The sequence below is a fragment of the Periplaneta americana genome, chromosome 4 (assembly GCF_040183065.1).
Source record: "Periplaneta americana isolate PAMFEO1 chromosome 4, P.americana_PAMFEO1_priV1, whole genome shotgun sequence".
NCBI lineage: Eukaryota > Metazoa > Arthropoda > Insecta > Blattodea > Blattidae > Periplaneta > Periplaneta americana.
The window spans coordinates 97,809,837-97,828,926 of record NC_091120.1 but is presented as its reverse complement, the minus strand read 5'-3'; the positions used below and the strand labels follow the sequence as shown (position 1 = coordinate 97,828,926).

The window sequence follows — 19,090 nt, the reverse complement described above, 5'->3', positions numbered from 1 at the left end:
GTTACTTTTTCGGATCCTTTCCGTATGTAAGAAACACGGTGGCCGTGGACCTCGAAATGAGATTCATCGGAAAAAAGTACATTCTTCCAGTCATTCACTGTCCAGTGTTGATGTAATTTTTCCCTACATTAAGCGTTTTTTGCACATAACAGGGGTTAGCAGTTGCTTCTTAATAGGTTTACGAGCCCTTCGTCCAGCTTCCAAAAGCCTACGCAGCACTGTTGTGACGTGAATATTCGCCCCAGTGGTAGCCATTAACTCGCGGGTTAAGTCGACAGCAGTTAGTCTAGGATTTAATTTACTTTTCCTGACAATTAAACGATCATCTGCAGGTGAAGTCTTCCTTTTCCGGCCACAGTTTCCTTTTTTCTGGAGTGTGATGGATCCAGTATCCCTGTATCGTTTTAATGATCGAATTAACAGTAGTCAAACCGATGTGACATTCTGCAGCAATTTGCCTCTGTGTCATAGAAGAATGCTCTGCTAATGTTATAATTTTAGCCCGTTTTCGTGGAGTTGTATCCATTTGTGAAGACGACAGAATGTACACAGGATTGCAGTATTAAGTCTTCAACACAACTGAAATGCTTATAAGTACAAAACGACAGGCAAAATGTCACATATTATAAAAAAAAAAATAATAACGACAGACCTTCAACAATGGAATTACACGTACTACAGATGTCAATTAAAGCGGTATGAGCAGCTGTGAGGCCAACAATGAGAGAAAATGTAAAAATATGTCGTGTTCGTGTTCGGATTAATTTGCACGCTACTGTATGTTAATATAATTTTCGATTTTCTGAAACCTAACAATTTGCTGATTATCCTAAATTATATATTCTATAACTTGCTGCGTACGTATTTTCTTTCCTTTAATGCTGAGACGCATATCAATGAAACTTTGAATATGTTTATTTTGTCATAATTTTATGTTAAACGTCGAAAATGGCCGTAATCTGTTAATTTTATACTACTGCTGCTGCTGCTGCTACTACTGCTACTGCTACTGCTACTACTACTACTACTACTACTACTACTACTACCACCCCCTCGATTAGCATTGCTAAATATTAGTCTCATATTATTATACTTGTGAATATTGATTACGAACATTTTCAATTATCATTGTTCTTTAACATATAGGCTCTACTTTACTTTGTATTTTAAATTAATAACTTCATTAATTTTCACTTAAATTAATTAGTTTACTTTATACTTTTCATATTCTTTCAAATTTTAATTCTTACACATGGATTTATTTTACCATTGTATTTGCTTATTTCACGGGCAACTATATTAAAAGTTTACTGTCTCCCAACCTCAAACATGTATACACAATCTTGTACCTTGTACACGATCTCATGTTAAAATTGTTATGTCCCCTTGACTGTGGGATTAGAAATGGCGGCTTGTTCTGCTTGTATAATAAAGTGCTCTAGGCGACCCGTTGAGGAAGAAGCTGTGTCGAGAAAACTTGGATTGGAATCTCCGCACTGACAGGAAACAGGGAAGACTGGAGGAAGTTCTTCACTGCTCTGTGTTCCATGAGGAGCTGAAGGAAATAACCTATGAGAATATTCTGCTGACGTCACCTTCTATGGTAAAGTAGAATATTGGAACAAGTACGTATAAATGGGCAGAGCGGGAATTCCTGCGAATTTAGTAATACCACAGTCTAGCATATACAATCAAGAAGCTTGAGTTGTTGAGGTTGCTAGGAACAATAGACTGTGCAGGTACTATTTCGCATTGCCTGTAATGAGGTGATAGTAGCGATCCTAGTGGTTAGCAACTATCTATGGATGCATATTTATTACATACTGAGCTTCGTGATTATATTCTAGACTGTGATAATACAAACACGACAACCACTATCTGCGACACCCCGCTTGTTCGTGCATTTCAGTGTCTATCACAAGTCACAGTTGTCACATTCGTTTAGAAATTCATATGACGAGAACTCGTGTGTGTATGTATCAGTGACAGCCTGATAACAGGTTTAATTTCTACGCTACATTGTTACTGCACCAGATAAATAATTTTATTGTTTCCCAGTCGTCAGCTATGGTCATGCAGTTCCACTTCCAATTATATACGATGGTTACGGGTTCTAACTCTGTCGATGGCGTACAAATTCGACCTCGTATCGAATTATCTTTTTTTTCATGCAAGTGACTGATATGCTGCGATGATACTGTTTGCCTATATTTTTTACGTATCCATTGAACAACACGATGAAATGCACGTGAGATTGAGGTTCATACAATGTAACAATATTACTTCCCCTTTCTTCTACACAAAGATAATTCTGTATGAAACTGTCTGTTTTAAACGATTTGAACTAATATTATGTATTATACAGTTTCACATTCCATTACTTTCTAATAAATGTGCCGGTGCGCAGGTGAATTAGCATGACTTACATGGCTTCACAATGAAACGAAATGATAATTATTTGAAATAGTGAATCCATTGCCTTTAAAACGTATCTGTGAAAAAGAGGTCAATTATCTTACACATAGGCCAACTTCTAATCGCCAACTCAAGCGTTGTTCCCCGTGTTTCAGCTAACCTGAAAAAACATGAAGTGGTATTTGACACACATATTAACTTCAAAATCTCTCTTTTACTGCACAAAAGATCATGAAAATATTTTTTCTCCAAGATCAAATATACTTATTATAAAATTACATTGTTGTACGATTCGTGTCAGAGAAAAGCCACGCGGCTTTTAGAGCCTTGCAAATCTTTGAAAGTTCTTGCAGCTGAGAAGAAATATATTTCACTGTGAAAGTTTTTTCCCCCCTCCAATCCCTTACATATAAAACTCGTAGCTCCATAGTACACAAAAATCTGAAGTATCATCGCCTTTTTTAAACTTTTTCAAACGTAGAGTGTTTTGTTGACAACTGGCCCCGGATTTCGATTATATTTTTTTTTCCTTCTTTTTCTTTTCAGGGATCTGAATCCAGAATCATAATCCAGAGGTGATACTCGCACTCACAAAAATTCGATCGAGGAGCTGGTGTGCAGAAAACATCAGGCATCTCATTAACAGGACAAAACACTTAGGTTAATAATGTAATAATATAACTTTTCTTTTCTATGATATCTGTAACATTGTTTAATTATTTATTTAATAGCATGATTTCATCTTTTATGGTTTAAAACTAGGGATTTAATAATACACTGAGTTTAAATAAGTTTAGATAGTTATAATTATGTATAATTTGAATTAACAAATTTGGGGGTACAAGCTTAAGTGGAAGAGTGTCTCTCTAGGAGTACAGGAAGAAAAAAAGACTGAATACAGCGGTTAGATCTGCTGCTAACAATATGCTCGGCTTAATTTATTCCTGCCCTGGAGGCAAATGCCCTTAACGTTTGTCAGCAGGTCTCTGTGATACTCTGTGTATTAAAAGCGCGGAAAGTAGAGAAAATTATGAATTTCGGAACATAACGAACAGTCGAATATACTCTATAATTCAGTCTAATTTATAAAATATGGTTAGAGTTGCGGACTTGTAGAATACTGGTCCAATAATTTTGGTAGAATACGAAAATCGAGTATTCTACGGTAGAAATCGTCACAGAATTGGTAGCACTGGTCAGAAAAGAAACTTGAATGCATGTATAGAAACCTAAGCATTTTCCTTTAATTAAGAATTACAGAATCATACAAAAATCAATTAATTGCCTTTCTAGGATACTTAAATAGGGCTCCCCGATGATTGTGAGTGTTATAATTTGTGTGAATGGTAATTTGGACGTATATTTAAGTTATGAAACAGTATTTATTTAGAAGTTCCAGATGTGTGAAAAAATCTGTGATACTTCTCTGAAACAGTCAAGAGTTCTGTCGGTAATTATCAATTTATTGAGAGCATGACGTAAGAACACAAAACTAAGTTGAAATAATTATTCAAGTTCTTACAAGTACTTAAAAAATGTAAGTAAAACAACTGGACCATAAATTGAAGTTAGTTTGAACATTAAAATATAGAAGTGTACAGCGAGATTAAAAATGAAATCAAGCCCACTCTAACAAGGAAAATTACATAATCTAACACTTTTGTCACGAAATGGAACATAATTTTGTATATAGTAATCTCGCTAGAGGTTTTGATTCATCTAGAGAAAATCAAAACTCGAGTGGGATTTAATTGACTATTACACGATTAGAAGAAAATACATAAAGATTAGAAGAAATAAAGTAATCTAATACAAAAAAAATGTTAATTGACTTATTGAAATACTGAACTGTCTTGAAAATGTATTATTGTACCATCTCATCATTACAAATATTCCGCTAGATGACAGTAGCGTATTATGATCAGCTGTTCTCTTGTTACCAGTTGTGCAGTACAATCTTCAGTGAACTCTATGGACGATTACTAGTCAAGATGTTAATTCAGTTTCATTTTCATTAAAACAGTTGCTTCACACTTCAATTATCAAGATATATTAAACAATCCCTGATACGTGACTATCCACAGTCTCATACAGCTGAAGCTATAACATAACCTAAATATTATAAACAAGATAAATGATAGAAAAGTTGTAATTAAGGATAATGAAATAAACATGAACCATTTTGAAATATACAATTCTTGAAAGTACAATTTTGGCAAACAAAGAAATAAATGCTAGGGAGATGATAAAAAACAAATGCTAGGGAAGTGATTAAATTTGTAGGTTAATCAGCCATGATTGGTTGAAACACATTGTTACGCACTGTTTTATTGGTCAAAAGTAGTATGACGTAGTAAAAGTGTAATAGTCAATTTAAATATTCAAAGTTTAATAAGCCTATCTCATTTATAATTAAATTTATTTCTAATAAGGGAACACTAATGCGTTTTTTCCTATAGAAACACTTAATATACGATCACTCACGTAACTTCTGGAACTTTACGAGCTCCAGAAGCATCGTATTCCAGAAAAATCGTCTTTTAGTGAGAGTATTAGATCGTCTCACAAAGGACAAATTTCCATGCTCAGGACGAGGGAGGCCGGAGGGAAAAGGACCTTTGGGGAGGCCGAGACGTAGATGGGAGGATAATATAAAAATGGATTTGGGGGAGGTGGGATATGATAGTAGAGACTGGATTAATCTTGCTCAGGATAGAGACCGATGGCGGGCTTATGTGAGGGCGGCAATGAACGTCCGGGTTCCTTAAAAGTCATTTGTAAGTAAGGACGAGAATCGAACCTGGGATCTCATGATTACTAGTGAAGAATGCTGACCGCAAGGCCACGAAGTTGTATGTTATAAAATCGAATTTGTTTATCATATCGCAATTCTAATAGCATTGATAGCCTGTTGTATATGGAACTTGAAGTAGAACATTTACCGTAAGTTATGCAAATGAAACGCCAATTTTTTTAAATTATACCGATAATATAGTAAATTAATTTATTGTGGTCTATATTATATATCAGTTATTATACTTAACGAAACAGTAATGCAGTAGCACAGCATGTCAATATTTGTTCGAATCAGTACTATACTTGTTTTTTTTAAAGATAGGACATGACAGGAATGTTGCATCGGAAAAACAACTGAATGTCACATAGCGTGGTAGGCCTATTGCTATGGTAACAACGGTTGAACTGCCAAACTTACAGTTCGCACGTGGCGAGTGCTTAATAGCTCTCTTGGCGACAATTGAGCCGTACAGAGCAGAAGTGATGTAAGTCAAAATTGGGTAATGAGGTTTAAAGTAAAAATTCTGTAAAATATAGCGCAAAGTAGCAATTAATATGTTCTTCGTGCTATCCACTGACTACTAATAGTTTAAATAAATTGAATATTAATTGCTACTTTGCGCTGTATTTTACAGAATGTTTACTTTAACCCTCATTACTCACTTTTGACTTACACCACTTCTGCTCTGAACGGCTCATTTATTGTACACACAATGTTAGCATTGGTACGTTTCGTCTTTGATTGTCTGTCGATTTTTGTATTGTTTTCTTACCTTCGCGTCAATTGTCAAAGAATGTTTTAACGTCAGCCATCTTAGAGTCATTCCACGTCAAATCGCACAAAATTATACAAATTTTGACCTTCATATTTCTGATTGCGTTTATATTTTTTTACCAACTCTATGGGTCTAATAAACCAACAAGTGTATTTTTATTTCCTCATAAGTCCACATGTTTTTAAAATATTACATGTTAAAATTCGTTAAAAATGTCGCACAATGCAACATTTAAAGCGTCATATTTCTGACGATATTGATGTTAAAAAGTTTTTGAAAAATGCATTTAAAAGCTTAAAGTACTGTCTTTTATTAAATATTTACTAACTAATTTTAATATAATTATTACAAATATTCTTTTATAATTCAATTTTTAAAAGTTATATATCAATGTTAAATAGCCGTATTAAAAATCTAAACAAATGCCTACTAGGTGCACTGAAGTATTCTTAATAATTCCCGAAAAAATCAGAATGGGATCTCCAATACTTTAATGGAAATTTAATTACTTACGACACAATGTGTAGCAGTCGGCGCAGCAGCAGTGGACGGGAAGCGTTAAAGCGCGCTGGGAGGTTTATCGGCGTTGGATGATCGCCTGAACGTTGCAACATTACACCCAGTACGGATCAAGTCACTCGAGGAAACACTGCTAATTTACTTATTATGATATCTTCAAATAATTGTACATTATGCTTTTTAAATGTTTCTTTTCATTCACACTTTAAATTTTCATTCGCCTACCCTCTTTCTTGAAAGAAAATTGTTTTACTAAATTTTCAGTTTCTGACAACGGAATGAAAGAAGGTAATTTTAATGTACCAGTTATTGGTTTTAGATTATGTATCTGGCCTGCAAATTTTCAGTGTGGTTTTTGTGCTTATTCAATGGACAAAATATACTGTAAATGACACGTTACAAATGTTTTTTGTGACCAATCAGTTTTTTTTTTTTTTTTTTTTTTTTTGGTGTTGTTATAGGATCTTGTATAGGCTAACTCTCGTGGCAAGTCTTTTAACAGTATCTCCAATGCCATCACATGGACCTTTACCATGCGACGTTGCAAAGAAGTATCATTCAGCACTAATTCCATAATCGTCTTCATGTAAGCAATTTTATTTATTTATTTATTTATTTATTTATTTATTTATTTATTTATTTATTTATTTATTTATTTATTTATTTATTTATTTATTTATTTTTGTGAACTTGATCTATTGGAAAAGTAGATGATTTTTTTCATATCGTTGAATACTTGCTTTAAGAAATTGATTGCTTCGGATTGAAAAAAGTGAAAGGGATTGGTGTCATGTTTCATGGTTTCTGAGATGACAATACTTTTGTAACGAATTTCTGTATCTCCTTTGAAATATACTACGAAAGGATTTATTTATTTATTTATTTATTTATTTATTTATTTATTTATTTATTTAAATAACAGAATAAAGAATATAATTACTAACAAGAGAAATAGAAATTAAATAATACAATCAATATAAAAAAGGAGATACAGTAGTATTAACAAAATTTGAGACCGAATGAGCAGCGCTCGTGTTCGGTCGCAGTTCAGATATAATATTAATAGGCCTATAAGAGAATATAATATAAAATAAAATAGGAAGTAAAATTAAAATTGTATTGTATTGTGGCTTGGCATATGTTCCAATACACACTTTGTATTGAATCTTGTATTACAAATGAATAATTTTCAGAAAAGTCTGCAATAACTGTGTAATTTTCAGGTTGTACATTTCTTTGTATTCCGTCAAAAATGAAATATGACTGACTTTTGAAGGGATAATGATGCATCTTCTACATGAAAAACTTTACATGCTAGGGAGCCTTTTACTTTTTGAAACTTTTCACGGGGGTATCATTTTTGTTGTAGCTTTCTTTTCTTGATAGGGGCTTCTAATGACATCAAACTCTTGTTTAATTACTCAATATTAGTGATTTCTAGCACTGTATCCATAGAACTGCTACAAGAAGAACTGGGATAATCACTTTCTCTGTCCGCACTTTCATTTGATTCATGTTTATTAATATCACAAGAACTACCGGCTTCACATATAATTTCACCTGACCTATCCGGAAATTGATTGATTTTTACGGAACGAATCACATATTTGCACATTCAAAGACTCCTTTAAATTGAGCTTTATTAATTAGTCGCGACTTACGCGTCTCAGTGTACTTTTCTTTTTAAAAGCGTGAGTAGGAAGGTAAATGGATTTAAACACTTGTTATATATTACGAGATCTTTACCATCACTCATGTTGTATAGAAGTCACGTCACTCCGTGAAATTCAAACCCAAACTGATTATTTTTCTCTTCTATATTTTGTCTCCTGCCATCTGTTTACTGCCATAAAGTTTACTGCCTTACCCAGCCTTGCTATCATCAAACACTTGGCTATATTACAGTATAAACATATAGCACTGTGAAGGGCTTCCCCTCTTAGCTGAGCTGACAATAATAAAATAATTTTAGATAAGATATTTACTGTTCCTTAAGGTATTAATCATTTGATGATTAGTAATGGTGACATCAGATGCAACGGGGAATTTCGTAAAACTTTCCACGGGCAGCCTTCTAGCCTATGGCTGCAAGCAGTTAATTAGCTGGGCATCGCGAGCGCGTGCATGCCTCCGGAAAATAAATTGTTACAAATGTATGGGTGCCGATCCCACATTTATAAATGCAGTAGTTTACAGATAATACATCAGCGAATAAGTCTATATTTTTTCAGATGTTTAACTTGGCTATTTAATATAGTAATTTTGCTTTGAAAAAGAAATTATTAAAAAAATAGGCCAAATTTTAAATTTATTTGTGATAGGCCTAAAGTAATAAAAAGTGTTCTATTTAGTCTTTCAAATGCGCCAAACCGCAAATCTCAATTATATGTAGACACAGAGTTCCAAGTGAGTTTATGTAACAGTGCGCGCATAATTTTCGTAACTTCATATAGTCATAACTACACAAATAATTAATAATTGTGAAAATAAAACAATACGGGTCTCCTTATTTGATGTCTGGAATTCATGAAAAAAAAAAATCGACCATTTCCGAGAAGGTCGTGTTTTATTCCTGTGCGATTTGACGTGGAATGACTCCTTAACGACAATTGCTAGCTTCCATCAGCTGGCAGCGTGGTATTCGATATTGGCAACATGACACTGTAGTTCCAAGCTCGGCCGCTTAACTGTCATGTCCCATCTTAAAAAAAAACAAGTATAACAGCCAGGTAACTACAGGCCGAGGCACAGTTACCAGCTGAAGCGCAGATAACTGTGAAGATGACGATAACTGTTGTTTCGGAAACTCATTTCAAACATATCAGCACCTTAAATCGTAGATAACTCTGTATGTACAGGTAACTGTTTTTTCAGAAACCGGACATAAACATGATAAATTACTTCATTAGAAATTAGCTTTATTTTTCCTATTCTATAACTTTGGTACTATGATACTCGCGCGAGACGTAGATCTCAGCTCTGTAAACTTACAGGCCTAGTAGTAAAATACGCTATTAATACCATCTATACCTTTCCACCGGATGAAGCTGTTCCGCAATACAATGAACTCAACACACGCAATTCACCTGTCGCCTGTAATGATGTCAATGGCGAAAATGAACACTGAAGCTTTGTCTGGTGGAGACTATTGTTCTCCGTCATCCGGCACTTCAATGAGAATAGATTATTTTGTTTACTATCGTAGACTGCAAATGTTATATTCTTTGGAATAGGCCTATCATTCAACTTCATGTAATAAAAATGGTCCAAGTAGTTCAGTTAGTAGCGTCACAAACTGGAGCTCGAATGGAGAAAACAAATTCTTATAGATAATTCATAGAATTAATCTTAGTTCAGAAAGCAATGGGGTTCTTAAACCGGACAGAAGAAATCATTGTAACAAGAAATACGAAATAAAATTAGGAACAAAAAATACTCACTGTCGTAAATTTTCTTGAAACGAAATTTTTGCCCTCCTCTTCACTCTTTAGAATTTGAATCAACACTATACTGTCACAAGTACTAAGTAACAGAACTCCTTGATCGTGGTTTCAACAAGGAGAAAGACCAACGCTTCAAACAATACGGGAAAAATAAAACATAAGGGTCACAACTAGTTCCTATCAAAGAAAGATAAAGGAACCGGAACTGGTCCACTAAATTTGTAACTACATAGCCTATAACAGCGTTTCTCAAACTATGGCCCGCGGACCACCTGTGGTCCTCGAGGTCTGCCCTTGAGGTCCTTCAAAAAAGACAGAAGAAAACATAAAATTCAAACGAATTGCGTATCACGTTATAGCTTAAAATCTCAGAGTTTGGAAATGAACATGGCAATCGAATTTAACTTTTTCTCCCAGTACTGACATTTTATGAAATTTCTTACACTACCCGTGTATGACTTCCCACTCTACTCTCAGCAACAAAAGAGGGATTTAAAGCACTATACACGTGGTGTTTCTCGCCATCTTTTCCCTGCACATCTGGCGCCGCCCCTGTAACCCAGCCAGGGATCACCCGAATTCATAACAGAGGACCAAAGTACCGAACCTTAATTCAATTTTAAAATATACTGTAAGTATACTGGTTTTAAAATATGCTACGAAAATGATAAATTTGCTTTCGAAGGGAACATGAGTAAGGTGGTCCGCGAAACTGTTCTGACTTTAAAAAGTGGTCCCTACTTCAAAAAAGTTTGAGAAACGCTGAACTATACTATAAAATTAAGTACTTTTATACAATACTGAAACGTTTAGAAAACAAACAATACGTAATATTGAAAACTCAGTTAATTCAGTTTAGGTTAAAGAAAGAATGTGAGTCTATCTATCCCTCTGTCTCTATTCATAACAAGTCCTATAAATTGTTACGCAGTAAACGTTTTTACAGTTAAAATTAAAATTCATTATAAATTATCAATTTGAGTTAGACATTTCCTGTCGTGTATCTAATCTTTCATGATACGGTCTTCCTATTGATTTTTTATCCAATAGATAAGGTACGAGTATGTTTTAAATGTGGTTTCATTATTGTGGTCTACTGTTTTTACCCATCTGTACTCTAGTTTAATTTTTTTTTAATAAGTAGGGCATGATACGAACAGGCATCTGGAAAATTTTATAAAACTGGATTTTAAAACTCGGACAACTCTACTTGCAGATCCCAAATCAATTTAGCCAAAGAAGAAGACACTTTGTGAAGAGCAATGTTTTCTATATACGAAGCATAATTTTAGCATGTCAATAATGAAACCGAAATGCATGGTTTTTAAAGGGACTCTGATGAAAAATCGTGATAGGTGAAAATATAATTTTATTGAACAATTGTCAGGTTTTAATTATCTAGATTATCAACTCTATAAAGAAGAAGCTGTAGATAACAAAATAATTAAATTAAACCAGATCAGTGGAACAATAAAAAGAAATCTAAAAATATATGTAGAAAATAGACAGAACTATGTACTTCAGGTGAGACTATATCGAATTGAATCATTAACTCTAACCATGGAAGATAAAATCCGAACGCATGCAGCAGAGGTTTTTAAGAGCAGTGGAAGAAGGCATACGAAGAGATAAAATAAGAAATGAAGACAAGACAAAATCTTAAAATCAAGCCAATAATGATATGACAGAAGAAAGAAGAGAAATTGGTTGAGCATCTAGAACATATGGAGGACACCGGATTGGTATAATAGTATAAGCAAGGCGATATCAACCAAGAGGAACAAGAATAGTTGACAGACCCACAAGAGATCAAAAGAATAATTGAAAATTGGAGATGGAACGGGCCATTAGGCCTAAACTATGAAGCTGATGATTATTCCAGTTTATCTTCCATCAAACTTAGATGTGTTGCTTGTTTTGTGCTTGTGTTCCCCGACAAAGGAACTGCTCATGAGCTCACGTCGAAATTTCACATCAAACTGCGCACACATCTCTCTCCAGCAGAGAGATAAATATTTAATAGTTAATCTTCCTCAACTTGGTGAAGATGACATTAAAAATGTCTTGCAAGAAATTTGTTTACAATAAATTAAAATTTGCAGTAGATAATATTTCACATAATGAAAATTTATATAAAAAAAATACAGATAAAAAAAATAGAATGGGAAAATTCAACTGTAATTTGAATTAAAATACAAGTGTCGCCGTAAAATCTGCAGAGAACTCTTCAAAGCTATAATAGAAATTTCCTTAATTGTGGTTGTTGGGATTCCAAATTTATGACAGAATGACACGAATTGTTTTGTTATGGTCCCTCTAGCGCCCACCATTAATCCGATGACTTCTATATCCCTGAGTTTATATGATGTTTTGTAATAAGGGATAGTTGGTTCATAAATTGTCCTTTTCTCTAGATGAACCTCCTCAGGTTGATTCTGATGCGTCTCGAATCTGACTGTCTGATCCAGAATATAACCCTTTGTCTCTCCAGGTTTAAATGTTATAATATCAATACGCCGATGACTTCCGGTATCCGCTATTCCATGGACTTCTTCATAGGTAGTGTGCTTCCAATACTAACTGTAATGGTGTAAAATCTTACTTGGAATGTTATATTTGGGATCAACGGTGCGTATTTTGAGTAGTTGAATTATCATTGGTAAATGCATACGCTATTACATAAGAAGCGTGACGATCTTGTGTACTTAAGGCGCTTCGCCAGTTGCGCGAGCATTAGCTTCTCACGGCCCTGGGCTATTAAATTTTTTGACAACTTTTATTCAGACTTCAATTTCACAACTTTACAATTAGTATGGTCTGCTTTTTTTTTTTTTTTTTTATAACTTCCGTGGAGAACTAACAATGTCAGCAGTTTGAAGGGAGGTCTCGACATGAGCTCATTAACAGTTCCTCTTAAGTATTTGATCACAGAGGTTCCGCTATTTGTTACTTTGTTGACAGTCCAATACATAAGGAATACGAGCAGCAACGAAATCCTAATTCCCGAAATTCCTGGAATGAAAACAAAAACAGATTCTCAGTCAATTTATTCCTCATCTAATCATTCATTTCAGCTTACAATTTAATTCCTATTTATTACATAAAATTAATCTGCGATATTCTATTATATCAATTAGGAATGAGCACTCATCGTTTTTGCTCTAAGATATTTCCGCAGTTTATAAGCAATGGTATGTTTGTGACAAGGTTCTCTTGCTGCCAATACGTCTAGTACTGTTGTCGAACCGGACGGTGTGTATAACCAAAGTGAACCCAACTTGCCTCTTTATTAGCATTTTAATTAAGACAAATATTTAAACGCATAATAATTATAACACAAGTCATTTTCAACAATTTTACGAGAAACATATTCACTTTACTAGCCGTACCCGTGCGCTCCGCTGCACCTGTTAGAAATAAATATAAAGTAATTACATAATTAAAATAGGACGTTTGATCCAGGGAACATTCGTGTTTGATAAAAGGATAAATCGCTTAATATGTTACTTAATTTAAATTGTATTTAAATAATTAAAATGCGGTCATTTTGGTCCAGAGAGCAATCATTTGGTGCAATGACAATTCCTTTAACATATTTCTTAATTGTTATTACATGCAACCATAGTTTAATGAAGATTGACATATCATTTAGTTTTAATGTGCATACTTTATATTACTTGCTATATGTTTCAGAAGTTACTGTAATAACATTGTAGAATTATGTCCATCTAGAGAAACTACACTTTCCAATGGCAAAATAATAATTAAACAATTAATTAGCTTCCGATATTACTTCATACAGACACAGAAACATTCTCTGTAGGCTATGTTAAATAGCTTTCGATTGTTGTCCATGGCCCTTTATAGACAAAGTCATTTGTTTTTATTTCAGTACAGCGCCTTAGATGGCGTTATTGTAATTTTAAAACTCATTTATCTCATTAAATATCAGTCCTATCAAAATTTTGTAAAGAATAAAACTTATCGGAAATTAGTTTTAAAGAAACTTTTGTTATGTAACATTTTTCATGAAAATTAATAATAAGGGAGATATTTCGATTTATTTAATTCAAGCCACCTTATAATCCCCCTTTTAAATAAAGTCTTTTGAATGCCATATAGCCTAAAATCTAAGTTACAACGAACTTAATTTATATTCCAATTTTCATACAAATCGGCTCAGCCATTATCGCGTGAAAAGGTAACAAACATCCAGACAGGCAGACAGACATACAAACAAAAATTTCAAAAAAGCTATTTTCGGTTTCAGGATGGTTAATTATACATGTTAATACCAATTATTTTTGGAAAATCGAAAATTACCAGAAAAATTTTGGCTACAGATTTATTATTAGTATAGATGAAAGAAACTGGATGAATATTTATTTTCTGTTTGCAAACTCCAAACTTTCATGCTTATGCTTACGTGATTTGCAAACAGAACACAATCGTCAAGCGCTGAAGTATACGACAGAATATGAGGAAATGGCGTCGTTACGTTTCCATGGTTACCAAGTATGTTTGCTGTTATGTTCATGTTCTCATCGTGAATGATGGTATGACTTCTGGATTTTACCGTAACGTTTACATTCTTAAGTTAACGCTTACGTTATGTTTAATTTTCATTGTGAATGAGCCTTAATCGTTCATGTTCAGCTATAATTAACATAATGATACTCACTTACTGGCTTTTGAGAAACCCGGAGGTTCATTGCCGTCCTCACATAAGCCCGCCATTGGTCCCTATTCTGAGCAAGATTAATCCAGTCCCATTCCGAGGCTTATTTGAAGGTTTCCTAACAAGCTGTTTTTTACGGTGATGGGTTATTAGCCCTTCGCCCAACCCCCAAGCTGGAGGACCACCCCTCATCGACTGTCCGCGACTGCTTATTCAATATATTCACAGATACCCTCCATATCTGGAGGCTGTCTCCTCGATCCGCAACCTGAGGACGCGCCATGCCGTGGTGACAGGGACCCACAATACATAGAACATAATGATATACGTATTAATTCTGCAGTGCTTGGGGAAAAGTGGCATAAGTCAGTTTCCACAATCATTTTTTTTATTAATTTATTGACAACTTACGGAACATTTGCTCGCTTGGGAAAAGAGACATAAGTATTTCTCCCATTACAATAATTCATACAGAAGAAAATAAAATCTACATAAGCCAGTGCGAAGACAATTTTTTTTCCTTCTCCTGTAAAATTAACATTTTTGACTTGTGCCACTTTTCCCGAGCACTATAGAATTATCTATTGGTAGTAGTAATAACTCGTTTTTCACTTTTGGTGGACCCATCTTTTTTCCCTTTGTAGGCCTATCCCGCAATTCTCCTTTTTCATTCCCACCAAACCACCCCTAATATTAATTCCATCGAATTCCTCTGCGTATTCGTCGAAATGGAGTGTTACAGCTAGATTATGACTCACATTTCGTTCTTGTATTTCTTACACATATCCTCGTGGTGACAGTAGATTAAAAACGAAATCAATTTGCGTCAGGAGCGACTATATAAACGACAGTAAATTTAATTTTCTTTATTATAGTCTACGTTTTCAAGAAGAGTTTTTATTCGTGTATTTAACTCTCAAGGACTAGTGGTTATTTTACAGCTGGAAATAATTTATAAAACAATAATTGTTACCGGTACGTATGTATAGAAAGATATAGAAAATATAAACAAAAACATAAAAAAATAATAATGATTGAACCATTAATTAATAGTACATTATGCAACGAGCCTATAATGAAGGTAATTAAGAAGCGAGTATGGATATTTATGAAACGAGCGCAAGCGAGTTTCATAATTTTCATACGAGCTTCTTAATTACCATTATAGGCGAGTTTCATACGACTTTTTATGCTCGACCATATTTCTAACTTGATATTATTAATTTTATTGTATCTGACCTGGAGCAATGTTCCGTATGTTGTGAGATGTGCGCAGACGCGAAAGTATTGATTTTTTTTCCGAGGAACAGATGTCCACATTGACCTTGCTAGGCCATAAGAACCTACAGAGATAGCATTGAAATTAAATTAGACATTGAATTTATTTGAATATTATTTATAATTAACGCTAATTATTATAGTAACAGAACATAACCTTCTGCGACAGTATTGGATTTCCAGCCTCCGTGACTTTTCGCTAATTCTCTTTCGATTGCATATCCGAGAATAATCGATACTGGCGGTTTTATAACGGTAGAAAGCTGACCTGTCATTGGCTGAACAGTTGTAACCTGAGTCGTCATTGGCTGAAAGATCTGACCTTTAATGAGTAGGTGTACTTTAATGACATGCATTAAAGGTCTGCTACCAGGTGTATAATTACTACATTTCGGCATGGTCGAGCATAAAAGTTATTTAATAAACAAAGAGAGAATAAAAATGTCTTAAAAGCTTTAACATTGGGATACATTGTAAAATAGCATATGCAAATAGAAAATATAATTATAGTAGGATATGTACAATAAGGTTAAAAAAGAATGGGCCGACGACAAATGTCCAGAAACAGAACAGTGTGCGTGCTCATCTCCTTGAAGCTCCAGTTCACAAGATGACACAATTAAAACACGTTAATGTTTTGTTCTAAAATATGTTATAAAATAAAACAGAGGGTTGATTCTAGCTGAATCAGAGCCTCTGAAGAGTGAAATAGCAATAAAATTTATGAATACTAAATGTACCGTATCGAAACGGGGTAAAAAATTTTATCGAAATGAAGATGAACGAGGAATCTACGTAATACGCCGGATTAGTTTATGAGTGATTGTAGCGTAGGTGGCTGAAGCACTGGTCTAAACCAAATAGCACTGGTTGTAGTAGGTTCGAATCTCCGTTAGTCTTATTTTTTACATTACAAATTTAACACAATAAGTTTTTATATACACCATTTACACAAGTACAAAGTGACGACATAGCCTGGAAGCCGATTGAGTGTTTAGTAAATAGCACAACCCGTCCCCCGAGCAACATTAGTGTCTGTTAATAAAACTGTCTGCATTTATATATGATTTATAGCTTTTAAAATATGTTCAACTATAGCATTAAAAAATGTTACCATCGTAAACAATTTAGTTCTATTTGTTTTAATAATGGCAATACTGAAGTGATACTGTTTACCATTATTCAGTTCATATTGGAGTTTAGCTTTCTGTATATTTTGTTTACCTATATTCTTCACAGGAAGAGTTGACAATGTTTGAAAGCCAATTTTCATTAATAATAAAACAATATTATAAATAATAAAAAGTAGAGCGATATGTTATAATAATATATAACATAATATTATATTGATATCTCATATTCTTCGTCAGTCATATGTCCGATACTTGTAGCCGTTTAGGTTCTTCAAGCCCCTTTTTGGACCAGTCATGATTTTGCAAAACATAATTAGGGCCGTAAAATTTTGCGTGGGATCTAGAGAAGGATAGTTCGTCTTTTTATTCTGCTACATATTAAAATTACTTTACTTTGATATGTGTTTTGCACATTAACTTCAGAAATAAATTGTATTTTCGTCCAGAAACATCCGTGAGATCTACGAAAGTTTCACAACTCTCACAATGTACGATCACTCAAGTCTTATAAATGTGTTATGACAAGAGAAGAGAATCCGATTACAATTAGACAGTCTTTACTCAGGGCAGCGATTATGTGGCTTGGTCTGGGACATTTGTCAACAAACAAGTAGAAATGATATCATAATCAACATATTTTATGACACGGATTAAGTCAAGATTGTTTCGGTTTCAAAATGGTTTAATATTTGTCTGATCAGCGTTTTCTTGAGCGTTTCTCCTTTCAACTGGTTTGTAATGAAGCAATTTATATTGTATTCCAGATAATTCTACTCATTCTACGTGTTCTCTCCATTTATTATTGCAGTCTTGTGTTTATTGAGATATTTAATTGTAATTTCCCCCGTGTAGCATGGCTATACTTACAGAAATAATACCGCATACAAATATTAATTTCTGCGAAGTATGAGTTTGGGAACTTATTCAGTACCTCGTTGCCCTTTCTGTATTGTAGACGGATCATTACCGAGGAATCAACCGGAACAAACATCACAGCATTGCCTTCGAACGCAATGAGTTTACTAGTGTGAACCTGACTTAAAAACTTTACATTTAAACTACCAAGAGTCGGCCCTTTCTTTTTGAATCCAATTGTACTTTACTTACAGGCACGCAGTAACACCGTGGTTAAAGCGTAACGCTGCAAGCCTGAAGGTCGCGGGTTCGATTCCCGATAGACTTTTTCACTGATATAATCTTTTCAGCAGCACTATGGCCCTGCGGTTACTCAGTCTCTAACAGAAATGGAGTACCAGGGACATTTCCTTGGAAGTAAAGGCTGCGGGCACGTAGGACAGACATCTCTACTGCCATTAAATGCAGTAGGGATGTCTGTAAAAGTGGAACCTTGGCCTCTCGCCACCCTCTGGCCCTATTTTGACCTATCATGGATTGACTTTACCTTTACCTTTTATTTACTTATAACATTCTCTTAAACGAAAACTTAGCAACATAAATCACAAGATGTATCTCTGAGAAACTGACTAGTTTACAAGTAAATGGCGCAGGTCTGAACTCACATTATCATATATTTACAGCATGACCAACAATTAATTTTCTACCATAATTATGCAACAACTACTCGCAAATGTAAGTCAAACGGTAGAAGAATTGTTTTGTGAAATTCCAATAAAACTAATTAATTATTACATGTGTAAGATATATTCATAAAATTTTCCACAAGGCTAACGAGGGACTTTGATCATCAAATGGACAGGTTCTACTTACCAGCAGATCCTGTGCGACAAGTTTCTATACTAGTAGAAAGGATTCATTACAGACCGCTCTATCACTGCTCAAGTTACGCTATATTCCTATCTATCCGATTATGAGTAACCACTGCAGGTGAAAGTAAGAAGTAGGCCTATAGTATAATTATTAATGTGAAAATAAGAGGGGTCTCATAAATATGAAAAATATAAAACTAAGAAATAAATAAAGCATAAAATATGTCACCCAGTTTCGGGAATGAAACGAAACCACAGTAACTGTGTTGTTTGGAATGCTTTATTTCTGTTTCCCTTTACAAATGGACAGGATGGATCTATGATA

The 19,090-nt window shown here is 34.2% G+C and overlaps 1 protein-coding gene across 2 annotated transcripts in view; it reads right to left on the bottom strand.

Annotated features, from left to right (window-relative positions):
* Window positions 1-19,090, bottom strand: part of Ncc69 (sodium chloride cotransporter 69) — a 520,228-nt gene that overhangs the window by 258,331 nt on the left and 242,807 nt on the right. The gene's annotated exons all lie outside the window — the stretch shown is intronic.